The following is a 19,147-nucleotide window of genomic DNA, read 5'->3' on the forward strand; positions in this document are numbered from 1 at the left end:
AGTTCTGGAAATGAAAACACAAAGAGCTAAAATCAATAAGCATTTTGTTGTAAGGCTGTATTCCTTCAGGAAATTCCAGGGGGAATAGTATTTCCTGGCCTTTTCCTGAGTCTAGAGGAACATATTTCTTCCTGGCCACATCCATTGGTTCAAGATGTTACTTCTCCATTCTCAAAGGTACAATGTAAAGGTGACTCCTTAGGGTGCTTTCTAGTTCTTTCTTCTCAACTGACCTCTTCATCTACAAAAATCTTTGGACTCACCTGGATAATTCAGAAAATCACTCCATGTCCAGGTCCACTGATGAGTGACCTTAACTTATCTGCAATAGTAACTCCCTTCCCATGTAACACAGAGGTTCCACGGTAGGACCCAACTTGTGGCAGTAGAGGCCCTGGCATCAGCAGAACTGAGAGGCCCTGGATGACAAGGGCTGCCTACTCCATGTGCCATTGTGTGGTGTTGAAAGTCACAGCAGAGTAGGAATGGCCCCTGGCATTTTGCCAGAAGTAATGGCTGAGAGGCCAGCCATTGAGATGATGATAATTAAGTTAAGCTGTGTATAATTGCTGTGACTGGATGATGCTGGATTGAAGCAGGCTGTGTATTCAATTGTATATAGGCCCCTGCTGTCCAGCAGTGGGGCGGCTCCTGCTGTGGGTTCCCTCTACTTTGGAGTTCCTAAATAAAGTTTGTTCTTGCTTGAGTGGCTCCTGATTTGTGCCCAGCCAGACTGTGGCAGTGTGGCACTTCCTGCCCAAGGCTTCCAGTGAGGCCAGGAGCCCTAGAGACTGGGGACCAGGTGGACTTGCAAGGACACTACTTTGTAGTTGTGCTCATTTTCTATCTGATTCAAAAGACATTAGTAATAATTTTAAAATCATATTGATGCATTTATTACATATAAAGATATACTTTGTATGACAACTGTATCATAAAAAAAGGATGAAGGGAACAGAGCTATATTGGAGCAAAGACTTTGTATACTGTTAAATTTAAATGGTTGAATCCTATCTAGGTTGTTATAAGTTATGAATTATAATCCTTAGGGATCCCACTAAGGAAATAACTTTTTTAAAAGAAGGGAACTAAAATAATGCAGTAGAAAAATACATATTTAACACAAATGAGGCAAAAATGATGGGGAAAAGAACAAAAAAGACATAAACTCTGTGGAAAATTGAGAACAAAGTGGTAGATGTAAGAGCTATCTTATCAGTAATTTTATTACATGTTAAAATATGAAATACTCCAAAGAAAATTATAAAAAATTATCACCCTAAAGCTATTGGAATTAAAAAGTGAGTTCAGCAATGATATAGGATAAGAAGTAAAGAAATAAAAGTCAACTCTTTTTTTTATATGGTTGCAATAAACATTCCATAGGTGAAATCAAGAAAACAGCTTTATATGTGATAGCACCAAAACAGATAAAACATGAAGAAATTTATCAAAAGAGGTAGAAGACTTTTACACTGAAAACCACAAAACAAGATCTAGATAAAAGTATAGACATTCCATGTTCATAGGTAGGAAACGTAATATTGTTACAATGACAATATTCCCTAAGTTTATTGAATCATAAAGTTCAGTGCAATCCATAGGAAAGTCTCAGCTGTCATTTTGTGCAGAAAAATGACAAGCTGATCCCAGGATTCCTGTGAGAATGCAAAAGAAACAGAAAAGTCAAATTGATCATTAAAAAGAACAAACTTGGAGGATTCACACTTACCAATTGGAAACTTGCTACAATTCTACAGAAATGGAGACAATGTGGTATTGCATATAGACAGACATAAACATGAATGAAATAGAACTGAATGCCCAGAAATACATGCTTACATTCAGTTTGTTTTCAGCACAGGTGCCAGAACAATTCAATGAGGAAAACATAATATTTTGAACAATTTTGAAACAATTTTAACACCTGGATATCTTTGTACAAAAGAGCAAAGTTAGACCCTTCATTACACCACATACAAAAACAAACACAAAATGAGTCATCAATCTAAATGTATGAAATAAAACTGTGAATGCTGAGAAGAAAACACAGGAGCAACTCTCATGTTAATTTAGATAACTTCTTCTAACAGATCACACCAAAATAACTTTTTTAACAGAAGGAAACTAAAATAATGCAGTAGAAAAAATATATATTTAACACAAATGAGGCAAAAAAAAAAGAAAAAGAAAAAAATAAACTGGATTTCATCAAAATTAAAAACTTGTGTGCTGCATACTGTACCATCCAGAAAGTAAATAAGCTGGGTGCAGTGGCATATGCCAGTAACCCCAGTGGCTTTGGAGGTGGAGGCAAGAGGATCATGAGTTCAAAACCAGCCTCAGCAACTTAGCAAGGCCCTAAGGGACTCAAAGAGACCCTGTCTCTAGATAAAATATAAAAAGGGGGCTGGGGTTGTGGCTCAGTGATAGAGCAATTGCCCGACATGTGTGAGGTCTTGGGTTCGATCCTCAGCACCACATATATAAATATCAATAAATAAATAAAGGTATTATGTCCATCTACAACTGAAAATATATATTTAAAAAGTTAAGAAAAAATAAAATAAAAAATGCTAAAGATGTGACTCAGTGGTTAAATACCCCTGGGGTTTTTTCCCTTAGTACCAAAAAGAAAAAAAAAAAAACAAGTAAATAATCAGCACACAAAATTTTAGAAAAATTTGTAAATCATAGATCTAATGAGGAAATTATATCCAGAATATACATGAACTCTTTTAAAAGTCAACAAGAAGATAAATTGCCCAACTTAAAATAAGCAAAAGATCTAAATAAACATTTATCCAAAGAGAATACATTAACCATCAATAATCACATGAAAAGATGTTTTATATCATAGTATTTGAAAAATACAAATCAAAATCACAATAAAATGCCACTTCACATTCACCTGGATGTCTTTCATCATGAAGACAATATAAGATATAAATCAGAACCCACATATGTTGCTGGTGATAATGTAAAATAATGGAGCCACTTTTAAAAACAGTTGGGAAATCCTTCCAAATATTATCAGAGAGTTAACTGTGACCCAACAACTCCATTCCTAAATATATAGCCAAGAGAGGTAAAAACATGTCCACACAAACTGTATACAAATGCTCACAGCAGCAGCATTCAAAATATCCAAAAAGTAGAAATAATCCAAATCATGAACTAATAAATGTAAAATCAAAATATGGTTTATACACACAATGGATCATTATTTGCCCATAAAATGGTATGAAGTATTCATACACGCTGTATCATAGATGAACCTTGAAAACATTACAGGAAGTGAGAGAAGTCAGTCACACAAAGTAACTTATTGTATGATTCCATTTCTATGAAATGTCTAGAATAGACAAAAGCACTGAGACAGAAAGCAGATTACTGATTGCCACGAGCTACAGGGGAGGGGTGAAGATGTGAGACCTGTTATAGATGTGGCTACTAAAGCAAAGTTTCTTGGAATGAAATTATTTTCCTTATAGTAGAATTAGATGGCAAAAACAAATGCACAACTGTGTGAATATACCCAAGAAACCACTGGATTTAAGACTGCCCAGGGGCCAGTTTTATTGTCTGTGAACACCAGATGGTATACAGACATCTCTATCAAGCCTCCCCCTGACTCTGCTTTTTAAAATAAAGGTCATGGGCCATTTAAGTGGGGGACCACCTAGGAGGTTGCTGTAGTAACAAGCAGCAGGTGAAAGTTGGTGGCTGACCTAGGGTGGGTGCAGGGGTGAGAGTGAGAAGTGATCAGATTCTGATTTAATTTTTTCCCCTCATTTATGGGAATGTAAGAGATTTCCATGCCAAATGAATATGGTTTATGGTTTGTGCTGTGTGTGTGTATCTTCAGGATGGCTACATATTATCTCTTAGTGAGGTCTACAGTGGCTAGGAGACAATGTTGAAAATATTAACGAGGTCCAGTGTTCCATTTGGGGTTTTGGATAAGGGAGAATTCAGAGGTGAGGACAGTGAAGCATGGGAAAAGAGAGCATTCGGTGGAAGCTGGGACTTGGAGCCAAAAGCAACCAGAATAACACGGGCCCAGCACTGTCACAGAATTCAAAGAGTGGAGGGAGACATCCAGCTCTCCAGAAAACAGGAGGAAAGGCCTCCATCTCAGTTGGATTAAGACTTGAGACATCTGGAACACTAGGCTTCTGCAGTGACTTTAGTTTCACTGACAGAAAAGGGGTACAATTCGAGCAGAAAGGAACATGAGTGCCTTAGGTTTCCAAGGATCACTCTGGCTTCTTTCAACAGGAAATTCTGAAGAAGGTTGAACCTGGAAAGACCAAATAGAACAGGAGAGCAATAATCCAGGCTAATGAGGAAGGGGCCTTAGTAAGTGTTCAGTAAGAAATGAGAGATATAGTAAAATAATCAATATTTTATTTCTAATCCAAAAAAAGTAGGAAAGAGATGAAGTTAATATAGGATTTTTTAAAGCTAACATTTGCATCTCTACCATAAACTCCTAAGTCTTCAGTCAAGGTACCCAGGATAAAAAGAATTTGCTATCACTGAGGCAGGTGCTCTGGTCTGGATATGGTTTAACTGAGTGCCCTCCAGTCCAGGTGATTGGAGGCTTGGTGCTATTGGGAGGTGCTGTGGAGCCTTAGAGGAGTGGTTCTAGTGGGGGGCCTCAGGTCTTGGGGGTGCATCCTCGGAAGCTCGCTCTCCAGGTGGGACTGTAGAAAGTACTTGTCTGGCCCCCCCCACCCTGCCTCTCTGGCTCCAACTGTAATCTTGCTCCTCTCACCCTCTTGCCATTACTATGAGGCAACACAAGGGAAAAGCCCTTGTCACAGAACCTGCACACAGTTTGGTCTTCAATCCTCTAGAACCATAAGCCAAATCAATCTCTTTACTTATAAAGTCGGGCTGTTCAGCTATTTCATTGGGTCTGATTTCAGTTGGGTCATTGATAATCAATCCAGCCCTGAACTGGACTATGAAGGAATCCCATCCTACAGTGACTAATGTGGCAGTGGCCAGGCAGTACCGTAAATATGTTTTTCTGAGGGAGGACTCCATGCCCAATGGGGCTGAGCCAGTTTCTGCTCCTCCAAGAGTTTGCCCTGCACCCCTGAACAATCCTATTCCCAGGAGGCCTCTTCCTCATACTAAGGGCAGAAGACCCAAATCCCAGACTCCAGTGGAAGGGGAAGTGGCATGTTTGTGAGGGAAGGAGAAAAGTGTGGGGAACAGGACGTGAGAATTGGGCTTGGGATATAGCTCAGTTGGTAGAGTGCTTGCCTCACATGCACTAAGGCCCTGGGTTCAATCCCCAGCACCAAAAAGTGAGAGATGGGGGAAAATCATATTTAGGAAGCACTTCTGCAAGAGCACAGGGCCCACAACACAATGGTGGTCTGGTCGGGTCTTATCTCAGGTAAGATCTTTTTTTCTGAATTTTTTTAGTATTTATTTTTTAGTTTTCAGTGGACACAACATCTTTTTTTTTCTCCTCAGTAGCTTTTTTTAAAATTTTTTTTAATTGGTTGTTCAAAACATTACACCTCTGGTATCACTGCCAGGAAACAACCTTACCAGGAGAGAAGAGAAGAGGGAGCTATAGGTTCAACAGATTTGTAAACAGGTTTGGCTGCTACAAAGCAGACACATTTCAGACACACTCAGGTATGTTGAAAAAAAGTAAAAAATGATACTGTGACTAGTTGCACATGACAGGTTAAATATTTTAGCTTCTGTTCTGTGAAAAGCACGTAACATTCCATTTTAATTTGGTTTGATGGTGGTTGTTTTGCACCCAAGCTATTGATTTGTAAATGTAAAGACTGACCATGAAACTGCATGAATGTGTCCTTCTTAAATTTTTTTAAAGAAATGGGCATTTTGGGCAACATTCTTGTCAAGGGAACCTGGACATTTATCAAACACAGTAGTGAAAGTCCTCCTATAAAAAGGAAGAGAGATACTATCTGTTACAGAAACTGAGACAAATTTCTCTTATTTGTTCTTTCAGATATACATGACAGTAGAGTGTATTTTAACCTATTGTATATACATGGAATATGACTCATTCTATTAGGATCCCATTCTTGTGATTGTACATGATACGGAGTTTCACTGGTTCTGTATGCACATGCGATCATAGGAATCTTATGTCTGATTAACTCTGCTGTCTTTCCTATTCCTATCTATCCTCCCTTCCCTTTGTTCCCTTTTATCTAATCCAATAACTTCTATTCTTCCACTGCCCTATACCCCTGTACCCCACCTTATTTTGTGTTAACATCTGCATGTCGGAGAGAACATTTGCCTTTGTTTTTTTGAGACTGACTTATTTCACTTATCATGATATTCTCCAGCAAATGCCATAATTTTATTCTTTATGGCTGAGTAATATTCCATTGTGTATATATACCACATTTTTGTTATCGATTCATCTGTTGATGGGCACCTAGTTTTGTTTTCTTGCTATGCACTTGTGAATTGAGCTGCTATAAACATTGATGTGGCTGCATTACTGTAGTATGCTGATTTTAAGTCCTTCAGATACATATCAAGGAGTAGAATAACTAGGTCAATTGATGGTTCTATTCCATATGTGTTGAGGAATCTCCATAATGCTTTCCACAGTGGTTTTACCAATTTGAAGACCCACCAGTAATAAATGAGTCAAACTTTTCCCCCACATCCTTGCCAAAATTTATTGTTACTTGTATTCTTGATAATTGCCATCCTGAATGGAGTGAAATGGAATTTCAGTGTAGTTTTAATTTGCATTTCTCTAATTGCTAGACATATTGGACATTTTTTTTCATATAGTTTTTGACTATTTGTATTTTTTCTTCTGTAAATTTTCTGTTCAAGTCCTTTGCCCATTTATTGATTAGGTCATTTAGTTTTTTGGTGTTAAGTTTTTTGAGCTCTTTGTATATCCTGGAGATTAATGCTCAGCATACTATAATTATACAACCACTTTAATATTTTAGCAGCACAGTTACAATAGTCAAATTGTGAAATCAGCACAGATACCCATCAAGAGATGAATGAATTTTAAAAAATGTGGTATCTATATACAATGAAGTTTTACTCAGCCATAAAGAATAATAAAATCATGGCATTTGCAGGTAAATGGATGAAAATGAACATCCTGCTAAGTGAAGTAAGCCGGACTCAGAGAGTCAAGTGTTGAATGTTTTCCGTTATATGTGGAAGCTAGAGAGAAAATAAAAGAAAAAGAAGGTGGGAGGAGGATTGGATATCATAAAGATACAGGTAGATCAGTGGAGTGGAAGGAAATGGGGGGGAGGAAAGAGGGGAAATGCAGAATGAAGTCAACAAAATCAGGTCATGTGCATGTATAAATGAACTTCAGGGAATTTCACCTTAATGTGTGTGTGGAAAGCATCAATCAAGGATGGATAAATAGATGAGTGAGGGAGGTTCAATGGAGCGGGCATGGGGTGGGGAATTGGGAGGAGAACTAGGGCTGAAATGGAGCAGGTCAGATTCCATGCATGTGGATTGTGTTGGGATGAATCCAGCTACCAGGTATAACTCTAATGCCCTAATAAAAATATAAAAGTAAGGAGCTTGAAATTTGTAGAGATATTTAAGTTTAACCTGCTTTAAACATTATACAATGTACACATGTATCGAAACTTCACATGGGACAACTTAATATGTATAATTGTTGTGTTTATATGTATCAGTATATAATGTAAAACAAAAAGTCTGCTCACAAGGGCATCAGCATTGTCTAGAAGGTCACTGATGATGATTGCTAAAGGCTGGGGTCTATGGTGGAAGTTAGGATTTCAGAACTGGGGTCCCAGTAGTAAAGGGGAAGAAAAATGCTGATAACATAGACCCCAAATGGAGGCGATGAACAGTTGGAAGGAAAAGTATGTGCAATGGTGCAGACAGTGAAAAAGGAGCAAGCCAGGCAGGGGCCTGAACCTCAGGGAGCTAAGCCTGGGGCTGAGAGATCACAGGGAACCTCATGGCAAAGCTCCTGGGCAGGCAACCCAGACTCTGCCTGATTTCAAGAAGGAGAGCAAAAACCAAGGATGGATGATCAGGAGGCTATATGCTGACACCCACCAAAAGTCTGGTTATTGACTCAGTTTCCAGACCTCAGCCATGTCTCAGAGCCTGAACTCATTCCTAGGAGGAGAGTCCAGGCTCCTATCAGGAGGGACCCTTCAACCCCAGAGTCAATTCAGTGTCCGGTTTCAGCCTGCCTCTGGGGCATGCACCCATTCACTTGGATCTCTGTGCATAGAGAAAGAGAAGACATGCATTCATTTATCTGGGAGACAGTCATATCCAGGCATCTGAAACATCACCACAGCCCCCTGGTACTGACAAGGTCCATGTGGGGCCAGGAATGAAGGGACCTGTCCCAGGTCCTGCTAATAGAGGTCATTTCAAATTCTCTGAATTTATAATAGAAATGATTATGGACACAGTGAGTCACTTGCTGGAATCAGAGGTAACCTAGAAGGGAAGGCCAAGTACAGTCTTCTGACAGTGTCTCCCCCATTCCCCATACACTACTTTTAAAGTGATATCTCATCCTTGAGAACACAGGGAGATTTGTGCCAACCTAAAACCTTGAAGGATACACTAGTGGGTCAACTCCTCCTCTCCTATGTTATTTCCAGCCTGGGCCCTGGAATTTTCTGTAAAGGGCTTACTATTATGTATTTAGGCTTTGCAGTCTTTGTTACAACCACTCAACTCTGTTAAAAGTCAAAAGCAGCCATTCTAACATATACTCCTACCAATCTTGTATGTTTTACCCTCTCCTGCCCCTGCACATCCTCATGTAAAATGTTTGCAGGGTTCATTATAATTATACATAATAATGAGATGTGCACCATATTCATACATGCACATAACACAATCTGGTAGATTTTGTTACTCAGTACTTCCCAATATCAAGGAGTGGAATAGCTGGGTCATATGGCAGTTCCATTCCTAATATTTTGAGGAAATCTCCATACTGTTTTCCAAAGTCATTATGCCAAAATTTGCAGATACCAACAATGCAAGAATGTACCTTATCCCCCACATCCTCATCAGCAATTATTGGTATTTGTAGTTTAGATGATTGTCATTCTAACTGGGGTGAGATGAAATCTCAATGTAGTTTTGACTTGCACTTTCCTAATTGTTAAGGATGTTATATATTTTTCATATATTTGTTGGCCATTGTGTTTCTTTTTTTGAGAAATGTCTGTTTAGTTCTTTGACCCATTTATTGATTGGGTTATTTTATTTATTTATTTATTTGTTTGTTTGTTTATTTATTTATTTATTTATTTTGGCAATAAGTTTTTTGAGTTCTTTTTGTATTCTGGATATTAATTCCTTGTCAGAGGAGCATCTGGCAAAGATTTTCTCCCATCATATAGACTCTCTCTTCATGTTCTTAATTGTTTCCTTTGCTGTAGAGAAGCTTTTTAATTGGATAGCATCCCACTTATTCATTCTTGGTTTTCTTTGTTGTACTTTAGGCATCTTGTGAAGGAAGTCACTGCCTGTACCTATATGCTGGAGTGTTGACCCTATGTTTTCTTCTTGGAGTTGCAAACTTTCTGATCTAAATCCTGAGTCTTTGATCCTTTTTGATTTACCTTTTTCTGTTCAGGGTGAGAGACAGGCTCATTTCATTTCCTACAGAGGGATATCCACTTTTCCCAGCACCATTAGAATGCATGTCATATCTCCAGAATATATATTTGGCACCATTGTCAAGGATCAAATGATTTTGTCAATGTGAATTTTTGTTTTTGTTTTCTATTGGTCCACATATCTTTTCTTTTCTTCCAAATACCATGCAGTTTATTTCTTCTTCTCTAGCTCTGTAGTATAATTTGAGATAGGGACTGTCACGTGTTTCCATGTTCCTACTCAGGATTGGTTTAGCTATTCTTGTTCTTCTATTCTTCCAGATGAATTTTATGTCTGTTTCCCTTACTCTACTTTTGTGAAGGTTGTCACTCATATTTCAACAAATGTGTAGATCACTTTTGGAAAAAATGGCCATTTTGACAATATTAATTCTGCCTATTCTTTTTCTAAGGTCTTTCTGTAACACAAGGTCTGGAGAATACAGCCCTACCACTGAACTACATCCCTGTTCCTATTGTGTATAGTTATAAAGCACTACTTAAAAAATAAAGACATTTTTTATAGAAAATTCTATTTTTTCATCTTGCTCTTGTTATTTATCAAAAATACAGATGCATTTCAGGTGTGCTCTCTTTATAACAACTGAATAATTCTCTAGTAGATGGATTTACGATACTTTAGTTAACTAATTTCCTACTGATTGAAATAGGGATATTTCAAATGTAAGAAAATTCTTTTTGATATTTTAAATGTTAATTTAATTCCCTATTTTTATTGGTGCATTACAGTTGTCAGAATGTTTGTATTTGTTGTTACATATTCGTACACCCACAATATAGTAACAGAATATAGCCAATATAATTCCTCAGTATTTCCTCTTTCTCTCCTCTCCTCCCTCTCTTGGTTCTTTACTGGTCTCCTTTTGACTTTCATGAGACACCTCCCCCCATCTTTCTTTTCCTTAAAAAGAAAAATTTCAAAAAGTAGATAACACATGAACTTGGAAGGGACTGGGTCTGCCACTGTGACTCAGGACGACCTATGATAAAAGGCATCTGTGCTGGGCAAAGGGGCCTGGAGGAGTTCAGGGCAGTTCCTCCCTGGAAATGCACAACACAGCCCCTGGAGTCCAGAAGTAAATGCCATCCACAGCTGGAAAAGTCACACCCTTCCACTGTGGCTCTTTCATGCTCCTGGGCCCCAAGATAGAAGACAGGAAGGCTCAATGTCCCCCCCTCTGCACCGCCCATGTGAGGACAGAAGTGGCACCAGAAACCTGAACCAAGCCATCTCGCTCTCTTCTGCCATCTGGCTTCCTCTCATGGTACTACCCTAATCTTTTCATCTCTGTTCTGCTCCCAGGTCTAATTCTGTCCTGTGAAGCCTCTGCAGGAGCAGGGTCAAGAACCTGATGCAGGGAGAGCACGTGTGGGAACTGAGGAGGGACAGAGGTGTCATCATAAGTTTGATTCCGCAACTCACCAGCCAGCCAGCGCCAACCAAAGAAAGTAAGGCGGGAGCTCAGCCTACAGGATATGAATGAGAGTAGTGCGGATTGCACCTGCCATCTTAAGGTGCTGGGGAGCGCTGCAGGACTGGGCAGCGGTCAGAGCCTTTAAAAGCCAGGCCTTGCAGCTGCGAGCTGCTTATCTGTGCATCTGGCCTTAGCTCCGCCCACTGTCTCCTGACCAGGCCACCAGTTCCCTGCAGAATCTTCATTTCCACCACTTTCTCTTCGGAGGTGACAATGGGGACCTACACCCAAGCCATCTCTCTCTCCCTTGCTGTCTCGCTCCCTCCCATCCGCCTGCCCTAGCTTATTCCTCTTTTCCTCTCCCTAGGCTACCTAGGTCCCCAGGCTCCCACCACAGGTTCAGAACCTGCCACGGGACTTGGACCAGCTTGACGGAGCCCCTAGGCTAAGTCTGGGAACCAAGCAGGGGATGGAGGGGTTCCTGTAAATTTAATCCCGCAACTTCACTGCCAGCGCCTCCCCCGAAAAGTAAGGCAGGAGCAGAGCCTGGATGAAAAGAATGAGAGTAGCGCAGACTGTGTGAGCCATCTTTAAGGCACTGGGGAGCACTGTGGGACCCGGACAGCTCTCAGAACCTTTGAAATCCGAAGCCCCGCCCCCAGCAGCTTCGCCTACTTCTTACTCTCCTCAGGCCCCCAACCCCCTCGCAGGGCGCCCTCCTGCTGCTCTGGCCATCAAGTCATTGCAGAATCATCCTTCTAATCGCTGTGGTGGCAGGAATCTGCCTGCGTCCCACCTCTTGTATAGAGATGGCATTGGGCGCTCTCTCTCTCTCTCTCTCTCTCTCTCTCTCTCTCTCTCTCTCTCTCTCTCTCTCACTCTCGCCACCTCTCTCCCACCCATCTGATTGCCTAACTTTTCGGTCTCTTTTCTGCTCCCTGGGCTATCTTGGTCAGGCAGCTCCCACTGCAGTGACAGGGTTGAGAACCCCCGCGGTGATGTGGACCAGCAGGATGAGGCCCTCAGGGAAGTCTGGGGACTGAAGAGGGGATGGAGGTTTTCCTGTAATTTCTACACGCAACTCTGCTGTCCAGGCCTTCCAAAGAAAATAAAGTGGGAGCAGAGCCTGGATATTAAGAATGAGAGTAGCGCAGACTACACCTGCCATCCTTAAGGACCTCAGGAGCGCTGAGCGACCTGCGCAGGATCAGAGCCTTTAGCGCTTGAGGCCCCGCCACCGCAGCGCCCTGCCTCCTGCATCTAGCCATAGTTACCCACCCGCTTCCCAGGACACCGTGGCGCTCCTGTCCTCGAAGAATCTTACTTTGTACTGCCATGGTGGCAGGACTCTGCTCACCTCCCACTTCCTCTAGGGAGGTGGTACTTCTGGCTCTCTCCTGTCATCTCTCTCCTGCCATCCTGCTCCCTCCCTAAAAGTAAAGTAATTTTTTAAAAAGAGAGGAAGATACCTAATTAGAACAAATAATTTAAAAAGAGAGAGAAAAAGAGAATAGGAAATTTTTCCTATTAATAGGAGAAGACAATGAAGAAGGAGCAATAAGAGGAACAAAAACCAATGTACGAACTGGGTGCAGTGGCATACTCCAGTAATCCCAGCGGCTTGGGAGGCTGAGGCAGGAGGTTCAGGAGTTCAAAGCCAACCTCAGCAACTTAGCAAGATACTGAGCAACTCAGTGAGACCCTATTTCTAAATAAAAAATACAAAAAAAGAGCTGGGGATGTTGTTAAGTGTTTAAGTACCCCTGAGGTTTAATCCCTGGAACCAAAAATAAAAAAATAAAAATAGAAGTTATTTTTTAAAAAAAAACAAGGTATGAGCTAAGAAGCCAATGTAAGATCTGAACAACTCAAACCCACATATAATTATACCTCACCTAAGTCAGACCAAGACTAAATATTAAGCAAATGCAGAAGAAAGCAATTAAAATGGAAGCAAACCTATATGAGTATTTTTTTTCAAAACCTAACTACACAATGAGAACACACACATACACACAGTCTCACATTATGAAAAATGTTTTAAAAAATAATAAAATATAATGAAATTATATTTGAAAAAATTTTAAAAAGTTAAAAATTGTTAAAGAGTTAAAAATGGGAATACAAAGGGGAAAAGGAGATAAGACAAAAAAAATCTTACTGAGAAATAAAGAGCTTATTTCCACAGAGGTGGTCAAAAGTGTTGGCAGGAATGGAGATACACACACACACACACACACACACACACACACACATATATATATTTGGAGGTCAGGGTCTCTGATCCTCTTGGGTCAAGTCAAGGGCTGGAGTTTGTTCAATCCAATGGCTCTGTGCTCCTCACCTAGCTGCCAGCCATTATATCTAGTTATAGTAGCTGAGCTTCCCATCTCCCAGTATAGGAACAGATAGACTGAGGAATGCTGACAAATTGTGTGTGACTGTAGCAGGCGTAGTTCCAAGTTCTAAATGGGAATCTAGTCTTGGCTGACCCTCTTTCTGTGAGTGGGTATTTGAGGTTTTATCAATGCCCCCTGTTGCTGGGGAGATACCAGTGTGCTGGACATCTGCATCTCGGGAGTGTGAAATCAACTGTTAGGGCATAGGACGAAACCTCCCCAGGTGTCACATTCACCACCATGGATGTGAATTACTGAGTGTCTGTCCTGGAGTGCAGACACTCCTCCGTAGCCATCCTAAGGACGCTTATGGGGCAGCTCTTACGGGGTGCCAGCAACAATGGGCACTCCCTCACTCTCTTTGGTATTTGGAGGCCATATGCGGCAGGCATAGGTTTTTTTTGTTCATATTTAGTCCAAGCACACTCTGGAGATCATGATGGGCACCTTCTGGGTTTACTTCACCTTCCTTTCTGAGTTCCTGGTCTCCAGTCTGGTCAGTGCTGCACAGCACCTAGCAGTGGCTCCTATGCTGGCAACCCAGTTCCCACTGAACTATCAGCCTGTGGGCTGAGATATTTTCATTGCTTTTCAATCAATTACTTCCTACCAACTCTGGGTCCATTGAGTTCAGCCCCCCCTCTCTGTAACATGTTTCTTTTCTAAAGCTTAAAGATGTTCCCAAGAAGTTTCTGGAACTGTGATTCAGTTAAAGAACTGTGCTTACTGGTCTTCTGCCAGTCTACTACCTGCTCTTCCTCCATAGAGCAAACCAAGATTGAACTACATATCCAGAGGCCTCCAGCATATCAGTCAGACTTTCTCATGTAGCCTAGAGCTCCTCTGCTTATTCAGATCTAGTGAGGATTTGGAAGAAACGTGTGTTTCACTTCTAGGAACACCATGATCCATAATCAACCTCTGCAAGAGTCGGACTGTTCTGGTTGATGCTTTCACTCTCCTGTCCATTGCAGCAGCCACACACACCTTTCCTTTGCCACCCACTGTCTCCTGCCTCCTCAGGATCTGATGACCCCCATAAAGATCCTGTAATTTCAGCTTCAACTTTGAGCCCCTTATTCTGTTTTGGGATAGTCCAATTCTGCACTCTTTGTTAACACGTTAGGCCAAGTCCTTTGCTAACCTATGGAATTGTACACTTAGCTCTGGCTGCTAGAACAGGAAATCTCAACAAGGAGTTTCCATCCTGGTTCTGTGTAATCAAATACTTCTCTGCACCTTGAGTTGACCTTTGCATAGACTGGATCTAGAATGTCCCCCAAACATCCATGTGTTGACTCTGGTGCTATTGAGAGGTGAAGAAAACTTTAGGAGGTGAGGAGTTGGGTCACTCTTTGAAGGGCTCTTTATGTCCCAGGCATCTTCCCCCCTCTCTCCCTCTCTTTTAAAAAAGAATAAATTACTTATCATTGCTACCACAATGTGAGCGATATCATCTGCCACAGATCCTACTGCCAGGATATTCTGCCTTACCTCAGGCCAAAAAGCAATGCGGTCAGCCAAACTTGGACTAAAACTTCTGAAACAGTGAGCCGAAAACTAATATTTCCTCCTCTGGTTGGCTGTCTTCAGATGTTTTGTCACAATGATGAAAAGCTGACTAACACTGCCTTGAGATGGTGCAATATGTCTCTAAAATACTATGGCAGACTTCACTATTAACTTCAGGGACTCTGTATGCTTTGTTCTATTTAAATAAGCATCTCTGTTTTGTCAAAAAAAATAATCTTAATGAGTTTGGAGTTTTTTATGCAATATGGTGGTTAATTTTATGTATCAACCCATTGCCTGGGGATACCCAGATAGTTGGTAAAACATTATTTCTGGGTGTTTCTCTGAAGGTGTATTTGGCAAAGATTTGCTTTGAAAGCAGTAGCCTGAGCAAAGCAGTCTCTCTCTCTAGTATAAGCAGGCAACATCCAAGCCTTTCAGGACCCAAACAAAACCAAAAGTCAGATTCTTTGGAAAGTCAAATTCCTCTGTGTGATCGAGGTGTCCATCTACCCTGGTTCTGGGATATGACAAGCCATCATTGTTTCTCAGACTTCATGACTCAGATCAGGACTTACACCATCAGCCCTGAGTCCCAGTTCTTTTGTTCAAACTGAATTATACCTCCTGCTTTCCTGGTTCTCTAGCCTGCAGACAAAGACTGCAATTTCTTGGCTTCATAATCCATAGACCAATTTCTACAATAAGTCTCTTGGTTCTGTTTCCCTGGAGAACCCTGACCAATAAAACTTCGTGGAGAATGAATGACGTTTTGTACTTCCTTTACCTTGTAGAGAAAATAAAATCAGCGATTCTTCTAAATTTGCTTATGTACATAGAATTTAAGAATCATTCTAAAACTAACAGGAGTCTAGATGGCGATCTCAAACATTTTGCTGGCTCAAAACAAATGTGCTTAAGGGATGAAATTCTTTCTGGTTTTACCCCAGCACACTTCACCCTTGATAGTGATTTTGGTTTTGTTATTGTTATTCCTCAACCTGACCTCACCTTCAATTAGAAGTAAGTTGTATGCACGTGGGTATGGGAGTATATAGTGGAGAACAAATTGAAAAACAATTCTATTTATCCACTTCCTTCCCCCTGTGGAAATAAAACAAATCTTTACATTCAAAACAAAAAAAGAAGATGAGCTAAATTGCACAGAACACTCTCTACTTCGAAAAGTTGTTTTATTTATAAATAGGATTAATATCCAAAATAAGCAAAGAATTTTTACCCAAGTCAGTTATTCTGAGATATGGGCAAATGCTATGACCAATTCACAACATATAACACTTCAACAAGATTTCAGATATCTGAAATAGGGCTGGATATATATCTCCATTGATACAGTGTTTGCCTTGCACATACAAGGCGCTGAGTTCAATCCCCAGAACCACACACACACACAAAGTTATCTGAAATAATCAGTAACACAGATTAAAAGCATAATGGGCCATTATTACAACCATCAAATTGACAACTTCTTGAATATATCTGTACCAAGTGGTCAATACGAAAATGATTAGCAGAGTTATCATACTTATTAGTTGCAGCATAAATTGAATCAGTCTTTGTTATGTAATTTGATAATAATCTCTACAGTTAACAATGTATTCACCCAACTGCACAACAATCCCAGCGTTAGTTCTGGACTTCCAAACATGTTCCATATAGCATTTAGATTTATGATTATTGATTGCATTGTGATAGCAAGAAAGAGTTCTGATTAATTCATTTTTTCTTAGTATGAAGTTACCAAAATAATAGGCCTTACATCCTCAGGGAAAAGTTGGGAGAAACATTAAGAGTATAATTTTGCATTTGTGTATCACTATTACACTTATTGTGACACACCTCCTTTTCAACCAAAGGATTATGGGTATATTATCTGGCTTAAGTCTTGAAATTCCTCTGTGTGATCTGAGGTGTCCATCTTCCCTGGTTCTGGGATATGACAAACCAGTAATATAACTATTTTTATTATTCCAGTTAGACCTTCTCTCTTGGTCTTAAACTGTTCTGTTTATTCAGATCAAGTGAGGATTTAGTAAATCTCTGGTGCCATCCCCCTTCCTATGGTGGGTGTGCACTCAGGGATAGAAAAATCTGCCTAGGATGTGGAAGAAAGGTAATCATGTTTCCCCTAAGATTAGGGAGGAGGAGGAATTATGGTGGAGCAGGGAAAGAGAAAGAAACATGCTCATTTTAAAAATAAGTTGCGTGATGGGGTTGTGTTTCATCAGTAGAGCACTATGACATGTGAGGCCCCGGGATTGATACTCAGCACCACATAAAAATTAATAAATAAATAGATAAAATGTATTGTGTCCAACTACTATATATATAAGTTGCTGTGGCTAAGCAGCAAGGACTATATTCAAAGCACAAAGTGGACCACTGTTACATTTCCCCACTGTCAATTTCTACATTCCATTTCTATGGAAAAATGGGCAATGACATCTCCAAATTGCTTTCTGCTGAAAGGGGGCAAAGTTGGGGGAAGTAAAACAAAGTCCTTATTCTCTATCAGGTGGGGCATGGACAGTTAAGGGCATTTAGCATCAGAGCAGTTCAGAGGTCCACAGTGGCAAATGGCATGTGACTGGACAAGGCATACATAGGGATGGGATCATGCTAAACCATCAGTAAACAAGACACCAATTTAATTACTTTTTTTGTAAACAGTTAACACAAAAACAATTAGTATTTCAGCCAGTCTCTGGAAACCATGAGGACAGTAACTCATAATCTTATCAGTGAAAAACATATCAAATTTATCAATGTAGGGGGTTAGGAAGATTTGCAAGTCTATGAGATAACACTCAAATTAACTCAGGACAAATTTGCAACTCTAGAGTCTTTTGTGATCATTATTATTAGGTACTCTCATATAAGAACACTTACTTTATAAACTCTAGCTTTACTTACTTATGGTAGGACTCACATAAGTGTTTATCTTAAGTTATATTTAAAAACCCATGATTTTTCTTTTTAAATGTCCATTTAAAACTGTGCTCCATCCATCCTCTCCTGCCACGTATTTAAGACAAAATTGATCAAAATAGACATTGTTCCTATTTACTCTTTTTTAAAATTTTATTTTAGTGTAAATGGACACAATAGCTTTTTATATATTTATTTTTATGTGGTGCTAAGGGTTGAACCCAGTGCCTCACATATGTGAGGGAAGTGCTCTACCACTGTTTTGCCCTCCTACCTATCTCAAGAGCAAATTGAGAGGTCACCCTTGGCAACATATGCAAAGCCTCTTAACTCTTAGCTTTCCTCAATGTTGAGTCAGAGGCCTGGTGACAATAAATGGCTTCTCTTGGAAGCATCAGGGAAATTTCTGTCCCATTACCAAACTCCTTTTTACAGAATGTGCCCTGGTTGGCTTCTTGTTCCTTGATCAGCAGATTGGTGACTCACCCAGAGCTGTAGGGCCCAGAGAGGAGTATTATCCTTTGGTGGGTCCTGGCTGAACTTAGAGGACAAGGATCAAATATTTGGCTATTTTTCCTGGGCCCTTTGACTTCCTTGGCTTTGGTCTGCAAGTTTTTGGTTTTAAACACCCAGAAAGCCAGTTTCACCAGTTTTAAAGAGGAGTAAAGTGTTATAACTTTAATATCTATAATTTTACAGATGCCACTTTTATTTAATTGGAGCTAGTATTAGTACAGGAAGTCAGCATTATATACTATCTTTCTTGTAGGTGATGGCTTATTATCTCAAATTAACCTATGTATTTTTGTTTGTTTGTTTGCTTTGGGTTGGGTTTCTTTTTTTTCTTTTTGAAGCAGTACTTCTGCAAAACACTAACAAGAAATAGTTATAAATTTGTAAGGAAAATATAAAAGATAATTATAGAGCAAAACATATTCAGTTTGTGTAATATCTATGAGTCAATAAAATTATTTTTATAATCTTGAAATTTACTTGGTTATATGTTATATCCTATTTAAGATCACAGTAATCTTTCCAACAAAAATAGATTTTTGAACACAATTCTAAATGACCTCAAGTCTAGTCTATTTTGGAGCCATTCTAACTGGAGTAAAGTGGGAGGCAGAGTCTTATCTCAGGTAGGGCAGAGATCTTAACAAATAACACAACAAAACATGACATC

General features: G+C 39.9%; 1 long non-coding RNA gene across 13 annotated transcripts in view; it reads right to left on the bottom strand.

The window, feature by feature from the left end:
* The window catches only part of LOC113190576 (uncharacterized), a 186,458-nt gene that overhangs the window by 146,176 nt on the left and 21,135 nt on the right, over positions 1 to 19,147 (bottom strand). The window contains exon 3 of one of the 13 annotated variants that reach the window (XR_013344193.1): positions 1,497 to 1,658. The exons of the other annotated variants lie outside the window; for them this stretch is intronic. This is a non-coding gene — a long non-coding RNA (uncharacterized LOC113190576). Of the gene's footprint in view, positions 1 to 1,496; positions 1,659 to 19,147 lie in introns of those variants that run through there. 13 annotated transcript variants of the gene reach the window in all.

This window comes from Urocitellus parryii, chromosome 8, assembly GCF_045843805.1.
Source record: "Urocitellus parryii isolate mUroPar1 chromosome 8, mUroPar1.hap1, whole genome shotgun sequence".
Taxonomy (NCBI): domain Eukaryota; kingdom Metazoa; phylum Chordata; class Mammalia; order Rodentia; family Sciuridae; genus Urocitellus; species Urocitellus parryii.